Raw genomic sequence first — 12035 nt, forward strand, 5'->3', positions numbered from 1 at the left:
AGAACTCTCCAGCCCCCAGCCTGGAGTCCCTTCCCCTGGGGAAGGCTGGCATCTGACAAGTAGGGCACGCATACCAACTGCTTGGGCCTGTGATGCACGAGGAATGGGTGGGGAGGGGCAACTTCCTGTGGACATTGAATCTTTTCAGCTGGAAGGGACTATATTCTGACCCTGTCATCTTAGAGATGAGGCTCAGAGAGGGGTGGCTGTAAGGTAGGGTAAGAATATCCTAACCCAGTATCGGGAAACCTCGGTTCAGAATCCAGTTCAGGTGCCCTGAGCTGTGGAATCTCGGGCACAATGTGGGTCCTTTCTATGTGTCTGTATCTATTTGTAAAAAGTTTGTACAAATACGTCCCACCCCAGGTAGCTTGCCCAAGGTCACAGACAGCACAAACCAAGGGCCAAGGACCCAGTCCCCTCCAGAGGTGAGCAGACTACCTCAAGCACTGATTGATAATGAAAAGTTGCTGAAGACACAGTTAAATAGGGACTTCCCTGGTGGCGCAGTGGTTAAGAATCCGCCTGCCAGTACAGGGGACACGGGTTTGAGCCCTGGTCCGGGAAGATTCCACATGACGTGGAGCAACTAAGCCCGTGCGGCACAACTACTGAGCCTGCGCGCTAGAGCCCGTGCTCTGCAACAAGAGAAGCCACCGCAATGAGAAGCCCGCGCACCGCAACAGAGTACCACCACCCCCCCGCTTGCCGCAACTAGCAAAAGCCCTCGCGCAGCAACAAAGACCCAACGCAGCCCAAGATAAATTAATTAATTAATTAAAAAAAAAGACACAGTTAAATAACTTTGTCTTTTATTACTTAATCATGTTCTTTGCACAAACAAAAAAAGTTCATATTCCCACCCCATGGAGGAAATAACTGCTAATATTCTGGCATTTATCCTTTTGCAATGTCAAAGCATATATAAGGTATATATTTGTATACGTTTGTTTTTGGGGCCGTGAAGTGCAGCCTGTGGGATCTTCCCCAACCAGGGATTGAACCTGGGCCCTTGGCAGTGTAAGTGCAGAGTCCCTAACCACTGGACCACCAGGGAATTCCCTATATACTTTTTCAACAATGAGATCATAGGAGATCTACCTATCTATCTATCATCTAACTATCTACACTTTTATATACATATTGCTCTTTTCCATATAACTCTTCAGTGGACAATTGACATCCTTTCATGTCTAGATATAGATGGATAAATGAAGCATTCTATAGTTTGTTTAATCCCCTATGTCTAGACATTTAGGTTTTCAATTTTTCATTATGAGCAATAAAAATCCATCTTTGGGCTTCCCTGGTGGCACAGTGGTTGAGAGTCCTCCTGCCGATGCAGGGGACACAGGTTCGTGCCCCGGTCCGGGAAGATCCCACATGCGGCAGAGCGGCTGGGCCCGTGAGCCATGGCCGCTGAGCCTGTGTGTCTGAAGCCTGTGCTCCACAATGGGAGAGGCCACAACAGTGAGAGGCCCGCGTACTGCAAAAAACAAGCAAACAAACAAACAAAAAATCCATCTTTATTCACTTGTTCTCTTATTTTCTTAGGATAAATTCCTCACTGTGGACTGTTGGATCAAAGTGTCTGTGTATTTTTAAGGCTTCTGATACATGCTGCCAGACTGTCCTCTAGAAAAGCTGTGATGATTGTTATTTCTTCAAACAACATATTTATATATGAAGGCTGGTCCTTCTTTAACTAGAAAGCTAATCTCTTCAACAGCACACTCAGCTCTGGGAAGACAAGTGTGGGAAGAAGCAGAGCCCAGATCGACTGAACATGGCTGGTTGAGGCAGGGCAGCTGTTTTGCACCTGATCCACTGCTGCATCTCACCAGGCAGCTACCGCTGGGGCCAATAAGATGCTCCTCTCTCCCAGCCCACATCACAGCTGGGGCCATGGGATACACGAAAAACTGGTCCAGATATTGCCCTAGAAAACTCTGATAGGGACTTCCCTGGTGATCCAGTGGTTAAGACTCCTGTGCTCCCAGTGCAGGGGGCATGGGTTTGATCCCTGGTCGGGGAACAAAGATCCCACATGCCGCAGGGTGTGGCCCCCCCGAAAAAACTCTGATAGATGGAAAGAGGCTTTCTTTTCCCATATTTCTTTGTACACCCCACCTCCAGCCCTCTAAACAACCACCCTCAAGTACTCTTTATCTCCTAGTTAGACATCACTACTTTTGTAAGCTACTGTTTTATTAAAGGTTTCATTTATACTACTACATTTCATGCCTGCATTGGCCCAGGAAGCAGGTACAGGCGAGAAAACTGAGTCTTGGGCAGATCAAGCATCTTGTCTAAGGGAACTCGGCAGGTGAATAACCTACTTGGGATTCAAAGCTAGGTCTGTCTGACTAACAAACCTATGTTTTATTTTTAAATTACTGTAGAACTACTACGTATATCAATTAAACACGAAGGCTTGGAAGGATGCAGCTGGTTTGGGGTGGGTGGTAGACATTACCAGGGCTCACCAATATTTCCAGCTCCCTTCTTTTTCTGGATACATAGGAGGACTATACTTCCATACTGTCTGGAAGTTAGGTGTAGCCACGTGACTTGCTCTGGCCAGTGAAATGTGAGGAAAAGTGACACGTGTCCCTTCTGGGGGAGGCATTCAAGAACCAGTGTGCAGTTCTCATGCATTCTTCCCTTGCAGTGGTGAGCCCTGAAGCCTCATGTTGGGATGGTGGCATCATAAGAGTTTAATGATGACTAAGGTGCTGACTACAAAGTGCTGAGCCTATGCAAGCCACACTGGGAATTTAAGCATGGGCAAGAAAGAAATCTTGGTTGTTTTAAGCCAGAGATGTTTAGAGGTGTTTGTTACCACATCATAACCTAGCCTATCCTGACTTCTGCAAGTGGCGATGGGGAGTTTCACGTCTTAGTCTAAATTTTTCTGTAGTTTTTATCCTTTGAGAAGATATCCATTTATAATTTAAAAAATAAGAGTCATGGGACTTCCCTGGTGGTCCAGTGTCTAAGACTCCATGCTCCCAATGCAGGGGGCCCGGGTTCCATCCCTGGTCAGGGAACTAGATCCCACATGACGCAACTAAGAGTTTGCATGCCACAACTAAAAGATCCTACATGCCGCAACTAAAAGATCCTACATGCCACAACTAAAGTGTATGTTAACACATATATATGGAATCTAAAAAAAAAAAAAGGTTCTGAAGAACTTAGGGCTAGGACAGGAATAAAGATGCAGATGTAGAGAATGGACTTGAGAACACGGCGAGGGGGAAGGGTAAGCTGGGACGAAGTGAGAGAGTAGCATTGACATATATGCACTACCAAATGTAAAATAGATAGCTAGTGGGAAGCAGCCGCATAGCACAGGGAGATCAGCTCGGTGCTTTGTGACCACCTGGTGGGGGGGATAAGGAGGGTGGGAGGGAGATGCAAGAGGGAGGGGATATGCAGATATATGTATGGGTATAGCTGATTCACTTTGTTATACAACAGAAACTAACAGAACATTGTAAAGCAATACTCCAATAAAGATGTTAAAAAAAAAAAGATCTCACATGCTGCAACTAAGACTGGTGCAGCCAAATAAATAAATAAATATTTTTTAAAAACAAAAGAGTCATAATACACATTCACACAATTGGTAACATAATATACACCCTGCTATGGAACTTCCCTCTTATTCTTAAAACTAACCATTTCCTATGTCACTTTACCTAGGTCTACTTCATTCCTTTTTTTTTTGGTCGTGCAGCAACACGTAGGATCTTAGTTCCCCAACCAGGGATCAAACCGGGGCCCCTTGCAGTGGAAGCGCGCAGTCTTAACCACTGGACCACCAGGGAAGTCCCTACTTCATTCTTTTCAACAGCTGTATAGTATTCTAGTCTCTGAATATACCCTAATGTTTTACAACTGACCACTATTGACAGACATATAGGTTGTTTTTGGTTATTCACAAAATACATGCTCTAAGCTACGGCTAGGCTGTTGCAACATTTGTGGGAAAGGAAGGACTACTATTTACTTTCCCTTTTTGGTTCATATCTTGCCATTAGTTTACAGCCTGAGCTCAGCACTCAAGAGGGCTGTGGGCACCTCCTAGAGAGAGATGAATAAGCCAAGTGTGCCTGCACCCTTCTCAGGATGTACGGATGCGGAGGCTGGTGAGAGCCTGTGCGTGTGCATGTGTGAAGGCTGGGAGCTGGCCTGGGAGAGCAGGGCAGGGAAGCACGTACACATGCAACTTGGGCTGGACTGATCCTGACTCATAGGTTCAGGCAGATAAGTTAACGGCCTGGAAACTCCAGATCTCTCTGACTGAGTTCTGACTCACTCAGACAATTATCCATAAACAAGTCCTCTCACTTCTCAGTTTTCTTCCGAGCGCCACTACACAATCTTTGGGAAGGGCTGTGACATTAATGGTTTGGAGTCTGAGAAAGATGAGAGCTGTTCAAAGAGAGTGCCAAGAGGATTATAAGTGCTGGCCTCATTCATAGGAAGATGTCTAATTACTCCTTATTACATTCGTATTTTGAATGGCCCCCAAGTAGAGGGTCCAGTAGTGGCTGACACAGGTTTTCCTGCATTCCATTCCCAGAGTGATTTGACCGAAAACATTGGTCACGTGCCTATCAAGAGCTCTTCCCATTCCTTTCTCTTCAATGGCTTTTCTCAATTCCTTTTTAAGATGAAAACAGCTTTATTATTATTATATCTGATTTTAAAGGAAACGCTTGCTCAGACAATACCAAAAAGCATAAAAAGAGAGTGGAAATCACCCAGCAGGCCATCCCCAGAGAGGCCACCATTGACATTTTGGTTTCTTTTCTTTTCTTTTTTTTTTTTTAAATGTGTCTTTTTATTTATTTATTTATTTTTGACTGCATCGGGTCTTAGTTGTGGCACTTGGGATCTTTCGTTGCGATGCACGGGCTTCTCTCTATTTGTGGCGCGCGGGCTTAGTTGTCCCGTGGAATGTGGGATCTTAGTTCCCCGACCAGGGATTGAACCCGCGTCCCTTGCATTGGAAGGAAGATTCTTAATCACTGGTCCACCAGGGAAGTCGCACTATTGACATTTTGAAGTACATCTTTCCAAACTGACTCTATGTATGCCTGCACGGCCACATAGGCACATACAAATCAAGTTACCAATCAGTATAGTCCTCCATTGGAGGAGCTGCCGTGTATTCCATCATACGGGTGCAGCTGGAAGCCTCTCATCTCCTCCCTCTCTTGCTGCAAGATCTAGCAGAAGGCCATGGCAAGACTCTGATAAACTCTTAATGAGCTTAATAAAGGCATCTAAAGATGGCCTTTGGATTTGAACCATTTATGCCTTGAAGAACTCCATCTTCCGTGCAGCTGGAAGTGAATTCACATGCAGATGAGCATGGTGGGTAGGACACCCTACTGGGAGTCAGGCCAGCTGGTTCTACAGCTGAGTTCTCAACCTGCCTTTGCCACTTTCCTGGTGGGCAAGTCCCTTTGTCTCTCTGAGCCTCATCTGCAGTTGAATATAAGTGAAACTGGGTGTGACATACCGACTATGCAGAGTATGAAGTACTATGTACTTATGCACTAAGCACTAGGTACTAGGTACTAGGTACTATTTAGAGGCACTACTAAAGAGCAGGGAAGAAACGAGTTTCTCAGCCAAGAAAGAGGGCAAATTTTAGAGTTTCCCTGGATATGACTGAAGGGTAACACATATATCATAGAGTTCTAGAAAAACTTAGAATCAACTATAATTCAATTTTAAAAATATTTTTAATAAAATAAAATGAGAAAAAAAAAAAGAAAAACCGAGCAGAAAAGAACCTCAGAGATCAGAGTACTACCCCCTCACACAATAATTCTGAATATCTGCGCATCTGTAACATGACCTAATGGAAAAATGGGTTTGGAATGTGGGTTTTTCTCTTTTAAGGCATTCTCATGTCTGGCTTGGAGTCCTGGAAAGAGCTTCCTAAGTGTCTAGTTCTGGATCAGCACCTATGACGCATATGACCTTAGGCAAGTTCCTTAAGTCTCTGCGAGCCTCGATTTTCTCATCTATAAAACGGGGCTTCTGATCTTGCCCTACCTGTCTTACAGGTAGGTGTGACATGAGGTTTAAATAAGGCACCGCATGTGAAAGTGTTTTGGAAATCTAAAGTGACTTCACACCTGCAAAGCTGCCTCACTATAGCTCTGGTCCACTGCCCAGAGTGGAGAGGCGTGAAGGGAATGGCCACCAAGACCCTCGTTCAAAAGTGGGGCTTACAGGGACCTCCCTGGAGGTCCAGTGGTTAAGACTGTGTGCTTCCACTGCAGGGGCTTAGGGTTCAATCCCTGGTTGGGGAACTAAGATCCCGCGTGCCGCGCAGCGTGGCCAAAAATTAAAAAAAAAAAAAGTTTAAAGTGGGTCTTACAGAAGGGGTCATCTAGAGAGAGCCGCTGAGCACCAGGGATCGCTCTGGAGCTGGGGAGGCAGCAGAAGGAAAGGCAGGCAAGGCCCTTTCCTCATGGAACTTAGATTCCCGCGGAGAGACAGACAATAGGAAGGGAGACAAATAAAAACAAGGTAGCTTCAGAGAAAGGTGAGTGCTCTGAGTGAAATGAAACAGGATGAGGCTGTTAAGGAGGGATGGGGCTAGATGAGGGGGTGACCAAAGAAGGCTTCCCGGAGGAGGTGGCACCTGAGAACTAGGACGTGAGTGACAAGGACAGCCACGAGAAGACCTGGAGCACGAAGTGTTCCAGTGCAAAAGGACAGCCAGTGCAAAAGCCCCGAGGCAGGAATAAATTCCTGTTCAAGGAACTTCAAGAAGCTAGTGGTTTGGACCTGCAGGGGGAGAGGGCAGGCGGGGCAGCGGGCCAGGGCTTGCAGTGGGTTTTCAGGAGAGGCTAGTGAGACATGATCTAGTTTGTGTTGAACTAAGATCAGCCTCCATTGGGTTGGAAGTTCCATCTCTTACATGCCATGTTGGGGGCCCCAAGAAATTTTTAGGGCTTTCAAGGGATTTATCCAGGAACCAGCAAACCTCCTAAACCTACATACTAGGAAAACTGAGAGGCAGAGAGAAAGGCCACTTGCCTAGGGGGCCCCACCGCTCCCTTCCTGGGGCTGGCATTCAAGCCCAGGTCTCTGATCCTGGTCCCTGAGGCCCAGCCTCTCCCCCCAGGGCCACCCCACCAATGGAGGATGGGAGGGGGTTCACTGAGGCCGCAGAGCTGGAAGATGGGCCCAGTGCCCCAAGGCTTCCAGCTTCAGCCAGTGAGATCCCAGGGCTGGGCTCCAGAAAGGAAGGGCATAGCCCAGCTGGGCCTCGTCCTGCATCACTAGGCCCAGTGCTCAGCCCTCAGCTGGCAGTGGAGGGGGGCGGTGGTCAACTCCAGGAGCTCAGCCAGCCAAGAGCAACCTGATAGAACAGGAAATGGGCCTGAAGCCAGAGAAAGCATCAACCAGCACCTGGAGGCTTTGTTCCCTTTATTCCCCTTGCAGACTTTCTCAGGCACCTGCAGCTGGGCCTCAGGAGCACCAGGGCCAGGAAAGGGCTCCCACGGGATCTGGTTCTTCTGCAACAGGGAGTGGCCTGACTTGTGACCCGGAGGGAGGTCTCATGATATAATAACAACAACAATAGGTCCACTTACTATGTGCAAGAGACATTTCATTTAACCCTCACAACAAACCCAGGATGTACTATTATCATCTACATACTACAGATTATGAAATGGAGGCACATGGAGATAAAGTGACCTGTGCAAGGTCACACAGTATAAGGAAGTGAAAACAGTATGGGCTTTGGGATCAATGAATCCCAGCCCTATTTGCCTCTATGACCTTCGGCAAGGCATTTAAAAATTTCCAAGCCTGTCATCTTATTCTGATCTCAGAGGACTGCAGTGCCAATTAAATGATTTGAGATATGCAAAGCCTCTGGCACATGGCTCTCCATCCAGACAAGTCTTTCTGTCCTCCTCCCCGCTTCCCATAGCTCTGTGACCTTGGCATGTTACCACCACTGAGCCTCAGTTTCCTCATCAAAGAAATAGGTACAATGACATTATGCAATAGGGCTGTTGAAATCCTGATGCTCTCCTGAGAGGTATGCCTCATCTTTTGAAAAGGCCCCATTCCTGAGACCATTCAAGGAAGGTGCCATTTTACAAAATTGCCATCTTTGCTTTCTATCAAAATAAACAAAGAAGCACAAATAGAAAAACCAGTCTTAGAGCCATTCCCCATCTGAGACAAAAAGCCAGTATTATGCACACTGCTGGGCTTAGAAGGTTTTCTCAGAAGGAAAAACAGAAGTGACAGCTCAAGTCATAACATGGCTACCAGGATTCTCTCTAGTTCCACACCCTGGGACAGACGACACCACCCACAGCAGCGGCAACAAGACGGACAGTTGTAGGCTCATGCAAAGTACCAGGGAGGATCCACCAGGGATTTCAGCCAAAAACAAGACAAAACACTAAACTCCTTTTCCTATAAATCAGCCAATACTTTTCAAGTTCTTGTTATCAGTAAATGCTTCTTACCCCCAATAACATGGAATATACATGAAAACATAGGTACCACCACTGTTGTAGATACACATCAGGGTGGTGGTCTCAGCTCTTCCCAAGGGCCAAGCCTGTTTCTCTCAATCATCTTTTGGGGGATAAACTGATCTTTCTCTGGTCCAACTCAGCCATTCATGTAAGGGCTGCCAATCAGTCTACTTCATTGCCCCTGGTCACAGTGATTGGTCCAGGAGAAGGGTATGTGATCCAGAAAAACAAGGCTATCAGAGCTTTTACCAGGATTTCAAAGTTGGAGCTGGAGAGGAAAATCCTGTTCCTCTTGGACTGATAAGCTCGAAGGATATAAATCCGGACCAATGACAGCGATTTTCTGGATGCAGAAAGCCTGTTTGCGAAAAACAGGGGATGAAGACCTCAAAGAGAGAAGCCATGATGAGTAGCAGGGTGTCCTGACATGATAATCTCAGATTCCTGTCGTCCCTAAGGCAGGCTCAACCTTTCCTGCCGATCTGCTGGTGGTGTGTTTCAATGAGCCAATAAGTTCCTTCCCATACCTTGTGAGTTAAGAGCCCTGCCTAACCCAGCCACCAAGCATTGTGTGCTAATAAACACAGCAATTCAGTAGGAGAGATGTCACAGGCAGGACTTGATGACTTGCCAAGTGAAAGTTTTAGGCAATCTGGGCTGTGAAGGCAGAGACAAACAATATTACCTGATTCACTCAAATCAACAAACATTTACTGAGCCCCTACTTATGCCAGGGACAGTATTAGGTATTCAGGATATAACAGTGAATGGGACAGACTAAGTACTTTTCCTCACTTTGGAGTAATCAGAAGGGACTTCCTGGAGCTGGGAAGGTTGGAGGAAGTCAGTGAGGGATGGTAAAATCTGGCCAGGCAGAGAGTGAGGGGGAGAAAAGCATGAATAAAGATAAGGAGGCATAAGACTCTTGTCCATGAAGGCGCATTGTCTTGTATCTCCATGGTGCCTGGCTACAGCGGGCACTCAGTACGTTTTGTTTTTTGTTTTTGTTTGTTTGTTTGTTTTAATAAATTTATTTATTTTTGGCTGCGTTGGGTCTTTGTTGCTGCGCGTGGGGTTTCTCTAGGTGCGAACGGGGGCCACTCTTCATTGCAGCGCAAGGGCTTTTCAATGCGGTAGCTTCTCTTGTTGTGGAGCACGGGCTCTAGGCATGCGGGCTTCAGTAGTTGTGGCACGCGGGCTCAGAAGTTGTGGCTCACGGGCTCTACAGCACAGGCTCAGTAGTTGTGGCGCACGGGCTTAGTTGCTCCGCAGCATGTGGGATCTTCCCAGACCAGGGCTCAAACCCGTGTCCCCTACATTGGCAGGCGGATTCTTAACCACTAGCAGGTGGATTCTTAACCACTGAGCCACCAGGGAAGTCCTGTGTTTTTTTTTTTTAAATAGGAATAAATGAGGTAATACATGTAAAGATCCTATCTTAAAAAAAAATTATTTTATTTATTTATTTTCTTTACGTTTTTGGCTGTGTCGGGTCTTAGTTGTGGCACACGGGGTCTTCGCTGAGGCATGCAGGATCTTTTCGGGCTTCTCTCTAGTTGTGGCATGCGGGCTTTCTCTCTCTAGTTGTGGCGCACGGGCTCCAGAGCGCGTGGGCTCTGCAGTTGTGTCGTGCAGGCTTAGTTGCCCCATGGCATGTGGGATCTTAGTTCCCCGACCAGGGATCGAACCCGCGTCCCCTGCATTGGAAGGCAGATTCTTTACCACTGGACCACCAGGGAAGTCTCTGTTTTTGTTTTTAATATTTATTTATTTATTTGGCTGTGCCAGGTCTTAGTTGCGGCACGTGGGATCTTTTTTTTTTTTTTTGAGTTGTGGCATGCGGGATCTAGTTCCCTGACCAGGGATGGAACCCGGATCCCCTGCATTGGGAGCTCGGAGTCTTAACTGCTGGACCACCAGGGAAGTTCCTCAATACATGTTTATTGCATGGTATGCATAAGTGAATGAATACGTGAGTGAAGTAAAGTGCAAGTCATTTGGGGGAAGAGCAGGTCATTCAGCTTGGCAGGAGAAGAGCTACGTTTAGAGAAGGCAATGTTGAGGAAGGCAGATTGAAGCCAGACTGCAGAGGACCTTGCTGAAAAGTGTGGACTTGGCCTGGGCCACACCACACAGTCCCAATTCTGGCAGGGCTCATAGGAGCTGGCCGGGCAGGACAGTGAATCTCACAGGCCCCGTGTGGCCCCCACCTTTGTTGTGGTTGCCACACCCATGCTCTCTCAGCCTCGCCAGCGAGGCTCTGCCCAACACCCTAACCAGCACCCCAGCTACCCAAGGTCATGCCCCAGACACCACCGCCCTTCTGGCTCCTGGGTGAAGCTGCCAGCACATCACTCCTGCCCAGTCTGTAATTTAAACATGACCTCCTCCCAGCCTGACTGTTTGTCGCCTTCTGCACCCCAGATGTACCCGCTGAAGGAGCTGCCCAAAGAGGAGAAGAGGTCTGGTGTCCATTGAGCCCCTGACCTGGGCTACAGGGAGGGGCTTGAACTCCCAGCTAGGCTGAGCCTGGGCACAGCTGGGGTCACCATAGTCGGCTCCTGAGCTCAGAACAAGTGAGACCATGCCCCCTCGTGGCCAGGAGGCAGCCAGCACCTTGGTCTTCCCGGACTACGACATATTTACACCTTTACCTTACTTTCGGGAAGTTTTAAAAAAGGAAATACTTTTCTGAAAAGCTGAGAACACAAATCACATAAATTAGGTTGATATCTCAAGGAAACTCATAGTCAGACTTCTAGAAAAAGCTATTTCAGATTTTCCAACGCCAAAGCAAATTTTTCTGACTCTTTTACATTTATCTGCTGAAGCAGGAGGATGGGATGTCTGAAAATTGTTGTTTTAGGTATTTTCCAGTTCTATGAAGAGTCTTCCCACGTTAATATGTTCCGTGAGGTTATGGAACATGCCTTCCACTTCTTTTGTGATTCTCACAGCCCTGTCAGGGCAAGTGGATACCTCGTCCATAAAATAAACTGTGAGAGTAAAGAGCTCCTCTCTACTCATTTCTCAGCTTTGAAAACTCAGCTTTTCACCTGCATAGTGTTTGTCTGCAATGGGGGCAAACCTCTGAGCATTGGTGATATTAACTCATTTACAAGCATTTTTGTCTACAATACGTAATGCCCTGTATTAGGTGCTCATTGTTATTGCTGGTGGTAGTGTTTGTGGAGGAGGAGGAGGAGGATGGAGATTGAAAAAAAAAACTACAAGACAGATCCTGATCTCAGGGGCTGTATCCACCTTAGACAGGATATACACACATGACACAACTTGCAAACAACCACAAATTAACAGCAGGGTATAAACTAAACATACATGTGCTGAGAGCAGTAATCAGAGTGGGTGGAAGGCTGATGGCAGGACACTTGCTGGAAATATGGTCTAAGAGGAGTCTGGAAGAATGCCAGGCCCAAAGACTGAGGCCTTCTGGGGCTGAATATTTGTCAAGAAGGAGGCCAGCATCTACACAACTCT

The 12035-nt window shown here is 46.9% G+C and overlaps 1 non-coding gene across 1 annotated transcript; it reads right to left on the reverse strand.

Moving 5' to 3' along the window:
• Window positions 1-983: 983 nt before the first annotated feature.
• TRNAV-UAC (transfer RNA valine (anticodon UAC)) lies at window positions 984-1057 on the reverse strand. Its single transcript has one exon. It is a non-coding gene; the product is annotated as a tRNA-Val (tRNA).
• Window positions 1058-12035: the final 10978 nt, after the last annotated feature.

The sequence above is a fragment of the Physeter macrocephalus genome, chromosome 11, assembly GCF_002837175.3.
Source record: "Physeter macrocephalus isolate SW-GA chromosome 11, ASM283717v5, whole genome shotgun sequence".
NCBI lineage: Eukaryota > Metazoa > Chordata > Mammalia > Artiodactyla > Physeteridae > Physeter > Physeter macrocephalus.